The sequence below is a fragment of the Sus scrofa genome, chromosome 3, assembly GCF_054392235.1.
Source record: "Sus scrofa isolate SSC_HxYL_T2T_F1_AM1 chromosome 3, Sscrofa_HxYL_maternal_Yorkshire_Landrace_v2.0, whole genome shotgun sequence".
In the NCBI taxonomy this organism is placed as follows: domain Eukaryota; kingdom Metazoa; phylum Chordata; class Mammalia; order Artiodactyla; family Suidae; genus Sus; species Sus scrofa.
Genome location: NC_139385.1, coordinates 82,155,564 through 82,175,246, shown reverse-complemented (window position 1 = coordinate 82,175,246; position 19,683 = coordinate 82,155,564). Strand labels below are relative to the sequence as shown.

The following is a 19,683-nucleotide window of genomic DNA, read 5'->3' as shown; positions in this document are numbered from 1 at the left end:
GCCAGTGGCTACAGCTCTGATTCGACCCCTAGCCAGGGAACCTCCATATGCCAGGCATAGGCCAGTGGCTACAGCTCTGATTCGACCCCTAGCCAGGGAACCTCCATATGCCAGGCCCTAGAAAAGGCAAAAAGACAAAAAAATATAAAAATAAATAAATAAATAAAAAGAGCAGACTTGGAGTTCCCGTCTGGTTCAGTGGGTTAAGGACCTGACTAGTATCCAGGAGGATGTGGGTTAGATCCCTGGCCTCCCTCAGTGGATTAAGGATTTCGCATTGGTTGCTGTAAGCTGTGGGGTATCTCACAGACACAGCTCAGATTCCACGTTGCTGTGCTGTGGTATAGGTTGGCAGCTGCAGCTCCAATTCGACTCTAGCCCAGGAACTTCCATATGCAGCAGGTATGGTCCTAAAAAGAAAAATTAATTAATTTTTAAAAAGAGCAGTCTATATGCAGTGCCTCCATCTCTTTAAAGTGGATTTGCTCTTCTACTCAGCCTGATTCTTACCCACATCACCCCAATGAACTTATTCTTACTAAAGTTAATAAAAGCCTATTCTTACTAAGGTCAAATCAAATATTCATTCTTAGTTCATCATTTACTTGACTCCTCTTTTGTCTGTGCCACCGCCAACCATTTCCTCCCTCTTAAATATCTATTCCCAGGGCTTCCGTTACATTCCTCTCTCAATCTCAAATAATTCTTCATTTTGGCCCTCAAAACCTACTTGGACTTCATCTCCTCTCATTCTTCCTACTCCCTTAGAGGCACCATCAATACTTCTTCAGCTTTCATTGCTCATCAAATATCTTTGGTTGCCAAATCAATAACAGGGCGTATCTTGGTCAAATTCTATAAACCTCAACAGCCAACCACCATACACCCTCAAAAACATCTCAAACTGTGCATGTCAAGTTAGTTTTTCTACCCAAACCTACACGTCCCTTCTATGTTCAACATCTCGAGCAAAGCTACCACCAGCCACCCAGTTACCCAAACCAGAAATATGTTTAAGTTAACCTTGACTCCCTACTCCACTTTACACCACCTCCAACTAATCAGTCTCTAAGACCTCCCAAGTCTAATCTCATAATATCTCCTCTATGCTTTTCTTCCTCCTAGTCTTCCCTGCTACTGCCTGTCATTATCTCTCCCAAGCAAATGTTTTCACCTCCCTCTTCCTATTTCTCTAAAAATTCATGTTTGATATTTCTTTCACGGTAATCTTCTTTAAATGAAATATGATCATGAAACACACACAACTCAGGATGAAGTCCAAAGTCCCTAGCAGTCTATAAGACCCTTCCACATACATATTCATCTCTGAGTATTTTCCACATTCACTCTACGACTCTACTTAAAGCTCCTTGAGTGTACCACGTGGTGCCTCTGCCCAGAATCTCCTTACTATCACTTTATCTGGCAAATTCCTTCTCATCCTTCAAGATTCAGCTCACAAAGCACCCATCCAGTAAAACCTCCCCTCCTACTACAACTATGATAACCTGGTATAGAAACTCCCCGCCTTACAAACTACACAGAACCTAAGAAACTGTTCATAAAGCCAGAACAAATTTAAGCTTGCACTCTCTGGAGGCATTTACACCAGACAGGATTATGAGTCCATTCTTTGAACATCTGAAGATTGATATTGAAAGTTACTTTTCTCCTACTCACAGATATGCTGATGCTATGAATTTTTTCTCAAGCCAACTTCAACAACATTTAAAAACCCATTAGAGCATGTAATAGCTTATTTTTAAGGACTATATTTAAAATTCTATTTTTAAAAAATGAAGACACAAGATCTGTTGAAACACCTCGCCCTATCCTTGATAAGAAGTGCCGCAAGGTAAGTGGTACTTCTTAACAGTCACGGTATCCTCATTCGCCATCTGGCTCTCATTTTGACACTGTGTGAAGCTGAACTGTCCTTGAACCTATGAAACCATGTGTGGTTTGAGGTAAATTTCATCAGCAGTACTATCATCCTGTTTTGCCTTAAAGTTCTTGAACAAATCCCTAGTATTATCCTAGAAATTAATGGGCACCAGCACTAATGATATCCACTGATGGAGAGCTGAGTTGATACTCTTTTGTTCTGAAATGTTTATTTGTTCATATTTTTGAAAGGGTACAATACTGAGCCCTCTAACAGTAATGATTTATTTATATGTCTATCTGCCCTACAGGACCATGAGTTCCTTGAGGGTTTACACCTGGAACAATGCCCACCTCCCACAGAGAAGACATTACAAAGTAACAAACGGCATAAAGCAGTGCCCACAAATGTTTCAACATTGAGACTTTCTCCAAAGACAAGCACTAGAGTTAATAACAAACATTCTTGCTTAAAAAGTAAATGCAAGTTCTCGCAGTGCAAATAATTTGTACTTCAGCTAAGACGCTAACTAGAAAAAGAAGGAATTAGAAGAAAGAAGGAAGAAGGAACTTCTTAGAAGGTTCAAGGAAATCTACCGTAGGAAAAGAGAAGTGTCTGGGAATAATTTGTTATTTCCCTAGCTCTCCACAAACCTTCTCTGGAAGCTAAGAGAAAGGAAGATGATTAAATTGCAACAAGACCTGGCTCTGAAGGGAACTGATATTTCTGGGCCTTGTTGCCAATAGAAGGGGGAGGGTGACAGCAGTCCCTAAGGGCTTTGGGGAAAAAAATTGCTTCCAGGTGGAAATTTTTTATGGTATTATGCAGCCTGGAGCCATTTTTTGCTTTCCTTCTTAACTACTGATGATTAAACCATGGACAATCAGGCAGCAACAATGGAAACAGTTAGATAGCTCCCAAACATCATGGTTATATGCTCCAAATTACCAAGCTGACTCTCAAAGGAGAGAAAAATTTGTTGGCAAAGTCTTTCTTTTTCTAGGGGGAGGGCAGAGTGGAGTCTGTTAAAGATTTGAATTTGGTAGAACATAAAAGTAGTGAAGAATTCTGTATCGTAATAATAAACATCAGTCTCATACCCAGACACTGTAATGTACAATCATTGAGAACTGAGCAAAGGGCAATGTTGTAAGGCTTACTATTTAGCAATTTTTCATCACTTTATTTTGACTGGGATCAAGTGTTTTATTAAATGGTCATCATAGGGATATGCGGAGAAATCCTACCACACTTCACGTGGGGCAGCTAAGTTGACTTATACCTGATCGTGATTTTGAAAAAAGTCTGAGACGTGCTCCTGCGTTTGTAATGATGGCTCAACAACACTGGGGTCGGGGGGGGGGGGGAGTTACCTACAGTATCTACTTATAAGAGAAACAGAAAATTAGAGGCCAACCATTTAATCACCCACCAACTCAGTCTAGGAAATCTAACATCCTCCAGAACATTAAAAGATAAACCCAGCTCTAAATTATAATGATGAACATAAGCATTTTTAAAACATGTATCATGTCCTCTGTTGAACATTCTTCATACACTCACTCATTGTTCAAAAATTATCCTACTGGAGTAGTTATCATTATCATTATTTCAAACATGAGGCAGCCTTTCTGACATTGCCAACACACAAAAACGTCTACCTTCTCCAGGTTGCTGCAATTATATCAAGGAAAAGATGAAAGAAAAAGGATGAAAGAGAGGAAAGGAAAATGAGACAGAGACGATGAGGACAAGAGGGAGAAAGCTGAGGAGAAAAACAACAAAACAGGAGTTCCTGTCATGGCTCAGCAGAAACGAATCTGACTAGCATCCATGAGGCCACAGGTTGGATCCCTGGCCTCGCTCAGTGGGTTAAAGATCCGGCACTGCCGTGAGCTGTGGTATAGGTCGCAGACACGGCTCAGATCTGGTGTTGCTGTGGCTGTGGAATAGGCCAGCAGCTACAGCTCCGATTCGACCCCCAGCCTGGGAACCTCCATATGCCTCGGGTGCAGCCCTAAAGAGACCAAAAAAAAAAAAAAAAAAAAAAAAAAATATATATATATATATATATATATACAAATGACAATGTCTGAATAAAGTAATTTTTTTCTTTCTGCTTTTCTATACTTTTTATTTTCTTAAACATGTATTGCTTTTATAATTGAAAAAGGAAATGCACTTTAAAAAGTCTAAAATTGGAGTTCCCTGATGGGATAGTGGTTAAGGATTCAGCATTGTCACTGCTGTGACTTGGGTTTGATCCCTGACCCAGGAACTTCTGCATGCCACAGCCAAAAAAAAATAAAAATAAAAATAATAAAAAGTCTAGAACAGTACCTGGTTGATAGTAGACGCTCAATGAAATATTAATTGAAATAAAAGGCAAGTAAGAACAAATACTTTAGCATAACCTGGGAGCTAATTTTTAAAATTACCCAAAAATCCAATAAATGTAAAAAAATAGAACAGAGAATTAGATTCTTCTCACAACCTGTCACGTACAAACCCAAACTACTGATCAGAATTTTTTAAATTCAGTATTTCTTCTATATTCTAACCTTCTCATTATTGACCACAATCTCAAAATGTATTTAAAACATACCTATATTTGATACCCTGAAATCCTTAATTTGAAAAATGACATGGCCGTTTCCTAGAACCCTCGCATCATAGTAACTATGAAGTCTACCAATTAACGTTCTTTCATGATCATTCAAATGGGAGGGGAATAAGGGAGCCTCGATAATTATTCTGATGGAATCTCTGAATTGGAAAAGTAGGCCACTTTCTGTTGTCTCCTACACCACTAACACGATATGCAAAGGACTCCTTACCAATACCATAAAGTTTTCTACAAAAAACCTTCATGTTTTGGACAAAAATAAATCAGGACACACCCCTCTCACACTATGAGTCCACATGTCCATTAGAAATCAATACTGTGTCTTTTTGATAGAAGCATTTGCTTTACAACAATATAGACTAGCTCATTTTAACGCTCTCTCTTTAACACAGAAATATAGAAATGTATAGAAAAAAGGAAACTCAGAGATGACTGAGCCCAAATTCACAGACAGGAGTTCAATTTTACTGAACATTTTTATCACATACTTGTCTAGCTTCTGCTGAAACATCTCTAGTAATGGGAAGTTCGTTACAAGGCAACCAATCCCATTTCCACAGCTGCTGCAAAGTTCTTCTAAAAAATGAAATGTGCCTTCCTATAATTTGCACCATTTATTTTACTTTCGACCTTCAAAGGGCCATAAAAAACAAGTCCTTGATCCCTTCCTTCCCTTCTCCAGACTAAATAATCCAAATTATTCAACTGTTCTACACACCAACAGCCTTTCAATTCAGGCTTTTACTCTTGGGACACACTCTGGCAGTCCGCATTCCTAAAGGACAACAAAACAGGCAGTATATAGCTCAGTGGTAAAGAGCGCAGGCTTCAAAGCCAATCTTCCCGGATTCAAGTCTTAGTTATTGTGTGACCCTGAAAACGTTATTAAATGTCTCTATACTTTAGTTTCCACATCTATAAATACAGATAATAACAACCACTTCATATAGTTGCTGTATAAAAATTAAACAGTATGATATGAGTAAAGCATTCAAAACAGTACATGGCACACAGAAAGCAGGCTATAAATATAAGCAGTTTTAAAATTAAAATCAAACATGGTTAAACTAGGAAAATAAGACACATCTCCTCTAACTTTGTTACTTGGCTTTTATTAAAAAGGGCCTAACAATAATTCTGTAGCAGGTTTGGCAGTCATGTCACACTGTATATTGAGCTTAAAGTCACATAAAACTTTATTTTCATATATTGCTATACTCTTTTAAATTGATATTCTGAATCTGCTACTTGTTACTTAATACAATTAAAGTTCTTTTTCCTGTCTTCTGAGATCTTTTGAGACATGATTTTGTCATTCAATCTTCCATTTCCATGTTTCACTTTGTCAAGTAGGTACATGGATATTTACACAAGAGAGGGGAGTTCCCACTGTGGCTCATCAGTAACAAACCCAATTAGTATCCACAGAGATGCGGGTTCGATCCCAGGCCTCACACAGTGGATTAAGGAGCCAACACTTTCAGGAGCTGGGGTGTTGGTCACAGAATCGGCTCAGATCCTGCGTTGCTGTAGCTGTGGTATCGGCCGGAAGCTGCAGCCTGGGAACCTCCATATGCTGTAGATGCGGCCCTAAAAAGAAAAAAAAGAAAAAAGAAAAGAAAACCCAGCTGTGGGGAAGGGCAAAAACCCAAGCAACTCTAGGACCTAAGAAAAGATAATCCTGGAAAACGCCAACATTTATGAGATTTTCTGGTTCTATTCTAAGGGGGAAGGAAAGCCTGCTAATCACATAAAGTCTAGTAGAGAGTTGAAAAAGTTAATGTTTAATCTCAAAAAAAAAAAAAAAAAAAAAAAAAAAGTCTAGGATAAAGAACAAATCACCAACTCCACCTTCTTTTAGCCAACATTCAGCCCCCCAACTGTGTCCAACTTAGAGAGAACTTAGTATGAGCCAAAGCTTTTAATGTCCCTCCCTTTTGAAGGCACAGTGGAAACAATTCCCCAGAACAAAGGAGTTGCGTCAGCGAGCTCTCTGTTCTTTCAAGTTGGAAGGACAGTTGATTCACACCATGTGTCAGAGAGAAACACCAGTTAGAACCCAAGTGAGATAAATTTTAGGCCTCCTGAGCTGTTTAATATTAAACTGTAATAAATCATCTTTACAGCAAATTATTAACAAAATATTTTGTTTACTCTCCCACTCATATGCTTCCTTCCCTTGAAAAGAAATTCTAAGACAATTCATAATTCGGTCACATATGCTCCATCAAGAAATCATTTTCAAATGTTAGCATCCAGAACCAATGATCTGGATCATACTTCTAAAACAATGGCACATCACAATCGCTTTGCTATATAGTCCTTTGGTTCCAAAACAGCACTGGTTTAAATGACGGTCATGGTCTTTAATACTTTATTTCTGTCATTAACTTTCTCTGCATGGAGTCATCTTAGCATCCACTCTAATCAATAATTCTGCTTTATTACCTAGACCAAGAAATAAATGTTCAACTACATAAATGATATTAAAATGATCTTAATCTTAGTACTCTAAAAGATAAAAATAAGATCTGAAACAGCTCTGATCTATATGGACTTATTTGGGGGAAAAAAATGGTCCATAAACAATCGAAATAGGAGTTCCCGTCGTGGTGCAGTGGTTAACAAATCTGACTAGGAACCACAAGGTTGCGGGTTCAATCCCTGGCCTTGCTCAGTGGGTTAAGGATCTGGCGTTGCCGTGAGCTGTGGTGTAGGTCGCAGACTCGGCTTGGATCCCGCATTGCTGTGGCTCTGGTGTAGGCTGGCAGCTACAGCTCTGATTTGACCCCTAGCCTGGGAACCTCCATATGCCGTGGGAAGCGGCCCTAACCCTAAAAAAAAAAAAAAAAAAAAAAAAAAATCAAAATAAACTTTAACAGAATGAGCGATACTAAAACTCAAACCAGAAAATAGACTGGATACAGACTAGCTTACTGTTAAGAGGCCACTAAATATGCACAATCAATTCAATATAAGACATTAAGAAATTACAATGGGTAACTGTGGGGAAAGTAAATTGCCTTCCTTTCAGAAATGACCCTATGATTAAAATTTGTTAGATAATTTCAGATATCTGTCTGAGGCCTAGTGCCTTTTCATTACTCATCTATTATCAATTACCTATTATCAGTCAATCTGGACTTGATCATATAACCTCTTTGGAAAATCTGACACCCTATACAGGTCAACTCTGAAGTTAACAAAATGATTATCATGGCCCCAAACGTCACTACAGAAACAAAGATTGCTTACCAGTAAATTACTTTTCCAAAGGGTTATGTTTAGGTCACTCTCCCAAAGCTATGAAATATCTCTATCACACTCTAGTTCTCTGATCTAAGGAGTAATGTGACTATTTACTTAACAAAGGGAAATGGGAGCAACTTCTTTTAATGTTCAAGATGCAGTAAACTAGAAGAAATAAACCTTTAAGCAGGCAGGAGAAAACTGACTATTAAGCAACAAAATAAGCAAATAATAAAATAAAATGACCACAGCAAGTTAAATAGAAACTATTTTCTCAGAAACTTAAGAAAACTGTCTATACCAGATGGTATTGACATTGTACCATCACAGGCTCATTTAGTAAGCATTTACTGAAAATTTGCTAAAAAGATGACAAGAATGTTTCCCTTTGAGTGAGCACATACTATAATTAGTAAAGAAAAGCCCAGGGAAACATAATTAAAGGTAATTATAAACATGTATAGAAATTAATACAATGTTTAAATATGTACACTTAAATCCATACATTTTATATAATAATAATGCAAAATAATGTTCAGTGTGGAACTGATTAATTGGAAAAGGATTCTTGGAACTTTCCACCATGGTGCAGCAGGTTAAGGATCTGGCATTGTCTCTGAGGCAGCATGGGTTTGATCCCTGGCCCAGTACAGTGGTTTAAGGATCCAGTGTTTCCATAGCTGTGGTGTAGGTCTCAGCTGAGGCTCAGATTCGATCCCTGGCCAGGGAACTTTTATATGCTGCAGGTGAAGCCAAAAAAGAAAAGAAAAGAAAGAAAAAAAAAGCTTCTTGGAGTTGCTGAAAACCAAGTAGAGAAGGGAAAAAAGAACATTTTATACACAAAGAAACAAACCAAAATAAAATGAAAGAAAGAAAAAGGAAATGACTGTAAATTTGTCATCCAAATTATGTAAGCAAGAAGATAATGAGAAGATATCTTTAAAGTACTGAAGGAAAAATTGTAGACCTAGAATTTTATATACAGCAAACATATTCTACAAAACCTAGGGTCAAATAAAGATTTTTTTTTTAGATGAAAATCTTAGAGAAATTGTTGCCAGCATGCCTACACTAAAAGAAAAATTAGGGTAAGTCTTTAGGCAAAAAAAAAATAAAATCAGGTCAAAATATACATAAAGGAATAAAGAGGAGTTCCCATCATGGCTCAGAGGTTAACGAACCCAACTAACATCCACGAGGATGCGGGTTGGATCCCTGGCCTCGCTCAGTAGGTTAAGGATCCAGTGATGCCGTGAGCTATGGTGTAGGTCACAGATGCAGCTCAGATCCAGCATTGCTGTGGCTATGGCCTCAGCCGGCGGCTACAGCTCCAATTGGCCCCTAGCCTGGGAACCTCCATATGCCATGGGTGTGGTCCTAAAAGGACAAAAATAAAAATAAAGGAATAAGAGCACAGGAAACAATAAATGTAAAGATAATTATCGTTTTTTTTAAATTATCTAGAAGATAAGTGAGTGTTAAAACTAAAAATAATAGCAATGAATTGTGAATTTCATAACATAGGTAACAATAAAATATATGTTAGGTATATCTCAAAGGTCAATGGAGGAAATGAAAGTATACTGTCATAAGGATCTATGTTAGACACGAATAGGCATGATATCATTCAAAGGTAGACTGCTGTCTTAATCAGGTCAAGGTGTTATAAAAATTACATATATTGAGTGTCTTAAACAACAAACATTTAATTTTCATAGTTCAGGAGACTAAGCAGCCCAAGATCAAGGTAGTGGAAAATCCAGTATTTCCACCTTCCTGGTTTACCAAACAGCCGTGTTCTCACTGTATCCTCATATCACAGAGAACAGAGAAGGAGAGAGCAAGATCTCATGTTTCTTCTTATAAGGACGCAAATCCCACTCAAGAAAGCTCCACCCTCGTGACTTCTTCATGACCTAATCAACTCCCAAAGGCCCCCACATTCCGACACCATCACATGCGGGGGGATATAAATATATCAATTTTCGAAGGGATACCAAACTTTCAGGCAATAGCATATGTTATGAGTTAAAGACGCACACTATAAACCCTAGAGCAGTCACTAAAAATATATACTAAAAAAAAAAAAAAAAGGTATACTGAATAAGACAACAGTGGGGAAAAATGGAATCCTAAAATACATTTGTTAACCTAATTTACTCTTCTAAGGAGAGTAAGAAAAGAGAAAAAAAAAATGACAGAACAGATGGGACAAATGAAAAATAAATAGATAATAAATTTAAACCTAGTCAAACAGGGAGTTCCCACTGTGGCTCAGCAGTTAATGAACCCCACTAGCATTCATGAGGATGTGGGTTCAATCCCTGGCCTCGCTCAGTAGATTAAGGAGCTGGAGTTTCGGTGAGATGTGGTGTAGGTCAAAGACGTGCTTAGATCCTGCATTGCTGTGGCTATGGTGTAGGCCGGCAGCTGCAGCTCCAATTGGAACCCTAGCCTGGGAAACTCCATATGCCACAGGTGCGGCCCTAAAAGACAAAATAAGATAAAATAAAAAACCTAGTCAGGAATTCCCATCGTGGCGCAGTGGTTAACGAATCCGACTAGGAACCATGAGGTTGCAGGTTCGATCCCTGCCCTTGCTCAGTGGGTTAACAATCCAGCGTTGCCGTGAGCTGTGGTGTAGGTTGCAGACGTGGCTTGGATCCCGCGTTGCTGTGGCTCTGGCGTAGGCCAGTGGCTACAGCTCCGATTCGACCCCTAGCCTGGGAACCTCCATATGCCACAGGTGCGGCCCTAAAAGACAAAATAAGATAAAATAAAAAACCTAGTCAAATAGGTAATTATATTAATGTAAATGATTTCCTCTTTTCCTGCTTTAATTAGCAGATTTCCATTTCCCCCTTCTCGTCTTTTGAGCTACTGTTGTGACTCCTTCTATAGTACCTTTCTGTAGTTTTCTTGCTTGTATTTCTCCTGCTTAAGGACATCTAAGTTTCTTGGATTTCCATTCTAATATGCCAGAGAAAACTACTTTGAGCTTTTACAAATATTTCTGGTTTTAATTTTGGAGAGGTAAACTCGTATCTGTAAAAAATATGATAATATGGCTGCTTTCTATTTCTCAGTTTAGATATTGTCTACTTCCTGCTATAATCAGAGGAGACTTACCTCTTCATATTATATGATTCCTCTTTCTCTCCTCTCAATATACTTATACCACTTCTGGTTCTTCTAAAGATTATTTTTGTAATTTAATATACTATGCTTACTACTATGGTTTATATTTTTTAATAATATACTTTTATTTCTTATATCATTAGCTATGGATAATAGATAATAGATATAGATTTCGACCCTCTAACTATAAAAAGTGAGGCATTAGCTCTCCCTAACTTTCTCTTTATTTCTATGCCTCACCTTCTTCCAACTGCTGAAATGATTTTACATAGACTGGGTTGATAATACATATATTTTGTTCCAGAATCATAATAGTCTTTTATGATTTACCAATGCTTTGTCTTTGAAAACCAATAAACAACATTTGTATTATTTTAACTATAATAAATGTTCTTCACTTTTAAGCCAAGTTGTATACTAAGGTTACATTCCTTTCTTACTGGAACCCCCCTTTTTCCGAAACACTCTCTCAATGTTCCTGGCTCCCCGGCTCCAATCTGAACTGAAAACTGTCCAGGCTTTCCGTATACCTATTTGTGATGTTCCTTCTTGGTTGACACACAGACCTGTTAAGGTGATCAGAAATTATGGGAACAGAATGCTGGAGGCGAGGGGAAGAATGAGAAGGGGGGCACCAACATTTTTTAGTCACTTTTTCCACTTAAGGCATCTGCCAAATCTGCACACAAGCAGCTACATTCCAGTAAAGGGACTGAGCAGAAGAGGTAGAGAAATCAGTTTTTGACAGTTTTGTGGCACTAAAGTGACATAAAATACAGACTTAAGAGGTAAAGGTCCTGAAGAGGAAAAAAATGGTTAAAAACACATGTATATTCTTGGAGTTCTGCTGTGGCACAACAGGATCAGAGGCACCTTGGGAATGCAGGGGCACGGGTTTGATCCCCAGCCCAGCACGGTGGGTTAGGGACCAGGTGTGGCTTAGGTTGCAACTGTGGCTCAGATCTGATCCCTGGCTTGGGGACTCTTCTGTTTTTCCCTCTTCCCATGTCTAAGAAGACAAGCAAAAAGCCTCTGAGAAGCAGAGCACGGTTTCGGGTAGTCTCGAGGTATGGAGGAAATAAAAAATAGAATGTGTCCACCTGAGGAACGCGATCAAGCAGAGGTGTGCTGGGCTGGCTGCTTTCTCCACTTAGTCCTGGAGGGGACCCTGATGATCCTGGGAAGGGATCACTCCAAAGCTCTTTGGAAAGGCAGTACTGAACCAGAGGTAGTCAGCTCTGTCCCTGACTGGACTGAGATCACGGCAACTCTATCCACCTTACCAAAAAAGGGGGAGTGGGATGAGAGAGGAAGATAAGGTTATCCAGAATCTCCATAATTTTTTAGTCCCCATTCAGTCCAAAATTACCACATATGCCAAGGGACAGGAACACATGACTGAAAATCAAGATCCACAGATGATCCAGATATTGAAGTTATGAGAAGAGGACTTTAAAATGACTATGATTAAAATGATTAGGAAAAAAGAAAAAGATGAACAAAACAGATGAAAGGATGGAGAATTGAAATCTATGCTATTTCAATCCAGAGCCTTGAAATCTATGCTATTTAAAAACAGAAATTTCAGAAGAGAAAAACGTAAGTTTTTAAATTAGGAGCTCCATAAATTATTAGTAAGAGGAGATTATTAAAGATCAATTAATAGAAAATATCCAGATTAGGAGTTCTCTTGTGGCACAGCAGGTAAAGGATCCGGCATTGTCGCCATAGAGGTTCAAGTCACTGCTGTGGCATGGGTTCTAGCCCAGGAACTTCCACTTGCCATGGATGTAGCCAAAATAAAATAAAATATCCAGATTAAAGCATAAAGAGGAAAATAAAAACACGTAAAATACAAAGACTACAAAAAATATGAAATATATGGGATAGAGTTAAAATGCCTATCTCAGCAATTCTGAGACTATTTGGCTTAAGGACATTTTCATACTCAAAAAATACAGAGGTCCCTGAGAACTTCTATATGTGTGGTTATATTTATTGACATTTATCACATTAAAAATTAAAACTGAATAAGAATTTAAACATAAGAATGCACAAGCAATACTACATTAGCCATTTATTAAAACAATGATTGTCTTCATGTACTTTATAACCTCTGGGATACTTCAGTATATTCTCCTTCAAGAATGTGAATAAAAGAAGTAAATAACATCTTAGTGGTTCTATAAAATAGTTTTGAATTTGTAACTCACCAGGAAGAGGTCTAGTCTTTCTGTAATGGGGCAGTAGTAATATTTAAAATACCACGGTCAACTATTGCCCAAAAAGAAAGACATTAATCCAATGTCAAGCTCTACAAACTTCAACCAGGATGAACACAAAGAAAACTACACCTAAGCACCTCATAGTAAAACTGCAGAAAGCCAAAAACAAAGGAAAAAATTAAAAGAGCAACATTAAGAGCTGACTTTTTAACCAAAAATATATGTCAAACAACAATTGAATGATACCTTAAAGTGCAGGGGGGAAAAATGAACTGCCTAGAATCCTAAAACCAGTTTTTTTTAAAGTTCCTTATAAATCAAGGCAGGCAATGTAAAATGGTACATCCAGGAGTTCTCATTGTGGCACAGTGGAAATGAATCAGAGTAGGAACCATGAGGTTCTAAGTTTGATCCCTGGCCTTGCTCAATGGGTTAAGGATCCAGTGTTGTTGTGAGCTATGGTGTAGGTCACAGCTGAGGCTCAGATCCTGCGTTGCTGTGGCTGTGGCATAGGCCAGCAGATGTAGCTCCAACTTGACCCCTAACCTGGGAACCCTAACCTGGGTGTGGCCCTAAAAAGCAAAAATAATAATAAAAAAATAGAGAGGTACATCCACTATGGCAAACAGTTTGGCAGTTCCTAAAAAAATTAAAAATAATTTGCCGATAAGATTTAGCAATTCTACTTTTGGATACATATCCCCAAAATGTGAAAGCAGGTACTCGAGATATTTTCTTATCTATGTTCATAGCAGCATTATTCACAAGAGCCAAAAGGAGGAAGCGACTCAAGTGTCCATCAACAGATGAATGGATAAACAAAATGTGTATCCATAAAATGGAATGCTACTCAGCCTTTAAAAAGAAGGAATCTCTGACACATATCATAGATGGACCCTGAAGACTATCCTAAGTGAAATGAACCTGTCACAAAAGGACAAATACTGCATGATTCCACTTATATAAAGTACACAGAATAGTAAGATTCATAGAGATAAGAAAAAGAAGGGTGGCTGCCAGGAGCAGGGGGAGGGAGAGAGTGAGGAGTTATTGTTTAACAGGTACAGAGTTCCAGTTTGAGAACACTAGGAAAATTCTGGAGATGGGGGATGGCAATGATTGCATAATAATGTTAATACACTTAAGGCCATTAAACTGTACACCTAAAAATGGTTCAATGGTAAATTTTGTCATGTATGTTTTACCAGAATTTCAAAAGAATTAAAACACATTTCCCACAACAAGCAAAAAAATGAGAGAATGTGTCAGTATTAGGCTTGCATTCAAAGAAATACTAAAGAGTTCTTCATGCAAAAAGAAAGCAATCTCACAATGAGGCATAGAAATGTAGCAGGAAACCAAAAATTGTAAACATAAGTGAATGCTGACTCTACAAAATAATAAACATAATGTGCTGTGGACACTAAATGACATGCAAAATTAAAATTCATAGAGTTCCTGTGTTGCTCAGTTAAGTATTCAGGGGTGTCACTGCAGTGGCTGGAGTCACCGCTGTGGCACAAATTTGATTCCTGTCCCAGGAACTTCCACAGGCCATGGACATAGTGGAAAAAAAATTTTTTTTAATTCATGACAGCAATAGATTAAGACATGGGAAAGGATAAATGAAAATGAAGTGCTATATGGTGTTAGTGGTGTCAAGGAAGTGATAAAAGAATTAATTTATATTATACTCTAATGTGACAAGGATGCATGTTGTAACCCTTACAGTAATTCTTAAAGATTAGAAAAAGAAACACTGAAAGAAAAAAGAGAAAAAAATCAGTCAATTATCAGAAAAAGAAAATCCAGAGGCATCAGACCTTTCCACAACAGCACTGAACACCAGAAGACAAAAATGAGTCAAGAATTTTAAGTTCAACAAAGCTGTACTTTGAATGTACAGTCAACATAGCAGCCATTCTGAATATACAATAACTCAAAAATTGCTGTTCACATAAGTCCTTCTGAAGGCAACTGCTAGAGAAGAAAACTCCAACCAAACTAAATGACAGGAGAAACGTCAACAAAAGACTGGCAGGAATCAAGGCACATATTTATCTGCAACTCTAAGACAAAAAGAGGATCTGATTAAGAGTGACAAAATATAGTATAGAAAAAAGAGTATGTATGTGAGGGGGCGCCCTCGGGTGGGGCTTTGGTGGGCGGCTGCAGCCCGCTGACCGTCTGCTGGTCGCCAGCTCTCCGCGCGGAGGTGCTCGGGGGAGGCGGGGGGGGGTGGGGGGGGGCGTCGCGGGTGGTTGATGGGGGTTCCCCTCGACCTCAGCCGCAGTCTGCAGTGCAGCTTCAGATACGCCGACGGAGATGGCGCCCTGGATGCGGACGATGGGGGAGACGCTGAAGCAGCGTCTGCGGCTGGACGTGGGACGCGAGATTTGTCGCCAGTACCCAGTGTTCTGCCTGCTGCCGCTGTGCCTCAGCGCCGCCTCCCTGCTCAACAGGTTATCTTCATGTTTTAATGATCTTCTGGTCATTTGTTGCTGGAGTTGTCACATTCTACTGTTCATTAGAACCTGATTCCCTCTTCAAATATACTCTTCACGATAAAATATAAACCCAAGCAGTGAGGACTTCAAGAGTTGGTTCCTCAAAGTCGTAGCTGTGCTGTTTGTGGTGAAGTGAAATGTAAACGACATAGGCCTGTCTTGCTCCTTGAAAACTACCAGCCATGGCTAGACCTGAAAATTTCTTCCAAGGGTGATGCATCTCTCTCAGAGGGATGTACTTCTTGGGATTCTCCAAGAACTCCATCAGCATCTCCTCTCCCCAGGTGATACCTTTGTTCTTGTTGGCATCTGTGTTCTTGAATTAGCGCTGGAAAACTTTGTTTAACCCTGCTACAGGCCGGCCTGCAGCATATGGAGTTCCTGGGCCAGGGATCAGATCGGAGCCACAGCTTTGACCTAAGCCTGTGGCAATGCCATATCCTTATCCCACTGGGCCGGTCCGGGGATTGTTCCTTCCTCCCTGTGCTCCCAAGACGCTGCCCATCCTGTTGCGCCACAGCAGAAACTCTATAATGCTATATTGATTCAGTATATTTGGAATGTCCTAATTTAAAAATGCTAGTAGTTGAATTGATCTAGAGTACAGTAAAACAAATTTAATATCCAATTTATATGTCATATTTTCCTTAAAAGCTTTTGTAAATTAATTTTTAATTTGCCATTTAAGTAAAGTAAACAGTGAGGCCTTTTGTAAAATGTGTCCTATTGTAACGACTCTCCCACCCGCCCCATTATGACTCTTCAGACATAAAACCAGGCTGTATTTCTAAATGTTAAAGCTATATAGCTCTTGATGCTATGATAGCCCCTTCCTTGGAGTTAATGGTGGGAAACATGGTTGCTACAATTATCTTCCTTATTCAACCCAAGGGTTTAGCAATTAGCATTACCTTCGAGTTTGGGATATCACTATTATACATACCTTTCTTTCTTCCTTTGATTGAAAGTATCCTAACTCTTCTAGGGACCTTAAGACTGCAGGAAAACTCAGGAGGTGGTTGTCAAATTTTTGTTTAAAAACTTTGAATTTCGGTTTATTTTCTTTCACAAATAGAACACATATTTTTTTTAACTTTTGGAATTAGTTTATATTACTAATTTGTAAATATTTTAAACTAATTTAAAATTTTATATTTAATTCTATTGCTTCTCAAAATTATTCTGTTTTGTTTCTTAGATAATTCTTTGATGATGTTCAGAAAATGGTCTTAAAAATCTTAAAAATACGACTATGTACATATGAATGTCTGCAGGGAAATATATACTACAATTTCATTAATACTAATTATGTCTTGGTGCTCGAATTATGGGAGATTTTTATTTTCTTTGTACATTTTAAAATTCTGTAATGTAATACATTATTTGTTAAAAACAGCGTAAGTAAAGCAAATAAAAAAGTAAAATAAATAAATAAATACATACATACATAAAAATAAAAACAATATGTGGAAATTATACAACTTAGAACCCTGGTGGCTCAGCAAGTTAGGGATCTGATGTTGTCGCTGCTATGGCTGAAGTCACTGCTGTGGCACAGGTTCAAACCCTGGCCCAGAGCCAAAAATAAAGAAATAAATAAGAGAGAAAAGATAGAACATAGTATAAGCTAGTGGTGCTTCATACCTAATAACTGGGAGTCAAAGCTAAGTTATAGGTAAAAGTCTACATTCCCTAATCTAAAATCCTTGAGGCAGAAATTCCTCATAATTCAGAATTTTGTTTATTTTAAAAAGCAAATACGGGAGTTCCCGTCGTGGCTCAGTGGTTAACGAATCCGACTAGGAACCATGAGGTTGCGGGTTCGGTCCCTGCCCTTGCTCAGTGGGTTAACGATCCGGCGTTGCCGTGAGCTGTGGTGTAGGTTGCAGACGCGGTTCGGATCCTGCGTTGCTGTGGCTCTGGCGTAGGCCGGTGGCTACAGCTCCGATTCAACCCCTAGCCTGGGAACCTCCAAGTGCCGCGGGAGCGGCCCAAGAAATAGCAACAACAACAACAACCAACAACAAAAAAAAGACAAAAAAAAAAAAAAAAAAGCAAATACAGTGCACATATCATTTATTATACATAACATCCCCAGGGAGATCTTAAGAAGCATTCCCCAATCAATCACATTGGTAACTCTGCAACAAAACATAGGAAATATTCACTGCCTCATGTCAACTAACATCAGGTTTTGTGGTCAAATGAATTTAGACAGCTTTAACCACAAATGTTTTCAGAGCTTTTGGAATTTTCAAATTGCAAATAAGAGATTATGGGTGAGCAGAATTCTAAACATTTTAAGACTATAAAGTAAAACATTAAGATAGCATTTTTGACTAATATTTGTGTTAAGGAAAAAGAGAGAGGGAAAGAAAATACCGTGAGTTTTACTATTTCTGCCAGATGAGGAACCAATAAATACTATCTTTAAAAGAAGAGGAAAAAGGGAGATAAGTAGAGAGGAACCACAAGAACAAAAACACGATTTTTTAAAAATTAGGAGAAAAAGAAGATCATGAAATGTGGCTTCACAGCAGTATCTTCCTCAACCCCCACCAAAAAAAAATTTTTTTTTTTTTTACTTTTTTACTTTTACTAAGCTATTTTTAAATGATAACTACAAGAGTTCCTGTCGTGGCTCAGTGGTAAAGAACCCTACTAGGATCCATGGGGATGAGGGTTCGATCCCTGGCCTTGCTCAGTGGGTTAAGGATCCTACATGGCCATGAGCTGTGGTGTAGGTCACAGAGGCAGCTCGGATCCTGCATTGCTGTGGCTGTGATGTAGGCCAGCAGCTCCAACTCCAATCTAACCCCTAGCCTGGAAACTTCCATATGCTGTGGGTGCAGCCCTGAAAAGCAAAAAAAAGAAAAGGAAAGAAATGATGACTACAGTGATTTAAATTCCCCACTTACTGTGCCTGCAAAATGAATTGCTGATGAGCATATAAGTCACTAGGGGGCAGCAGAGTACAAGGAAAAACGGTGAAAACGCCAAAGGACTCAGCCAGCTATCAAATGCTCAAAACCTGTCATTTACAAGTACAATAAAATACTCACCAATTAATCTGTAAAATCTACTTCTAAGAGATTCATTGCTTCATAATTTTTTAATTTTTATTTTTAAATAATTTTACATTTTACAAATAATACAGAGAAATCCTATTTAGCCATTACACAAATTCACCAATTTGTTTTTGCCATTTGTTTTATCAATCTCTTTATATACATGTATGTTTATTCTTCTAAGCCATTTGAGAATATGTTGCATGTTTTATACCCTTAAAACTACAGTGTGTATTTCCTCTCTTACCTAACTATAATAGTTATTAAATTCAAAAAATTTAATTGATATAATTATAATTAATCCACAGTCCATATTCCAATCCTGTTAACTGTCCCAATTATGTTCTTTAAAGAGTTTTCATTTCCTCCTGGAGAGTATCCAGTCCAGAATCATGAATTACCTTCAGCTGTCATGTCTCTTAAGTTTCCTTTAGTCTTAAACATTTTAAACCAAGAACCCCTTTATACTACTTAAGAAAATTGATAACCCTAAAGAACTTTTATTTACACTGATTTTATATATCAATATTTCCCGTGTTTGAAAAGAAAACTGAAAATCAGAAAGTATTAACTCATTTAATATTAACATTTATATTATCAAAAAATATACTTTATGAAAAATTACATATTCTGAAATAAACAAAAAATAGTTGGAAGAATGAGTTTTGCATTTGTGCAAATATCTTTAATATCTGGCTTATCAGAAGACATGGATTCTGTAACTATTTCTGCATTAAATCTATTAAAATATGGGGTTTTGATTTGAGTATAAAGAAAACCCAGGCTTGCATAGTTGGAAAAAAAACAAAGTATTTTTAAAGCCTTTTCAGATCTCTCTCTCTCTCTCTCTCTCTCTCTCTCTCTCTCTCTCTCTCTCTATATATATATATATATATATATATACACACACACACACACATATATATATCTACAGATTTATGATACGACCTCAAAATCTGATGAGTTTTATTTTATTTATTTATTT

At 38.0% G+C, this 19,683-nt stretch overlaps 1 protein-coding gene and 1 long non-coding RNA gene across 4 annotated transcripts in view; both read right to left on the bottom strand.

Moving 5' to 3' along the window:
* Positions 1–19,683, bottom strand: part of EXOC6B (exocyst complex component 6B) — a 607,614-nt gene that overhangs the window by 542,354 nt on the left and 45,577 nt on the right. The gene's annotated exons all lie outside the window — the stretch shown is intronic.
* LOC146404732 (uncharacterized) lies at positions 3,991–14,287 on the bottom strand. The gene is made up of 2 exons (XR_014841697.1): positions 13,684–14,287; positions 3,991–7,307 (listed from the first exon to the last, which is right to left on the bottom strand). It is a non-coding gene; the product is annotated as an uncharacterized LOC146404732 (long non-coding RNA).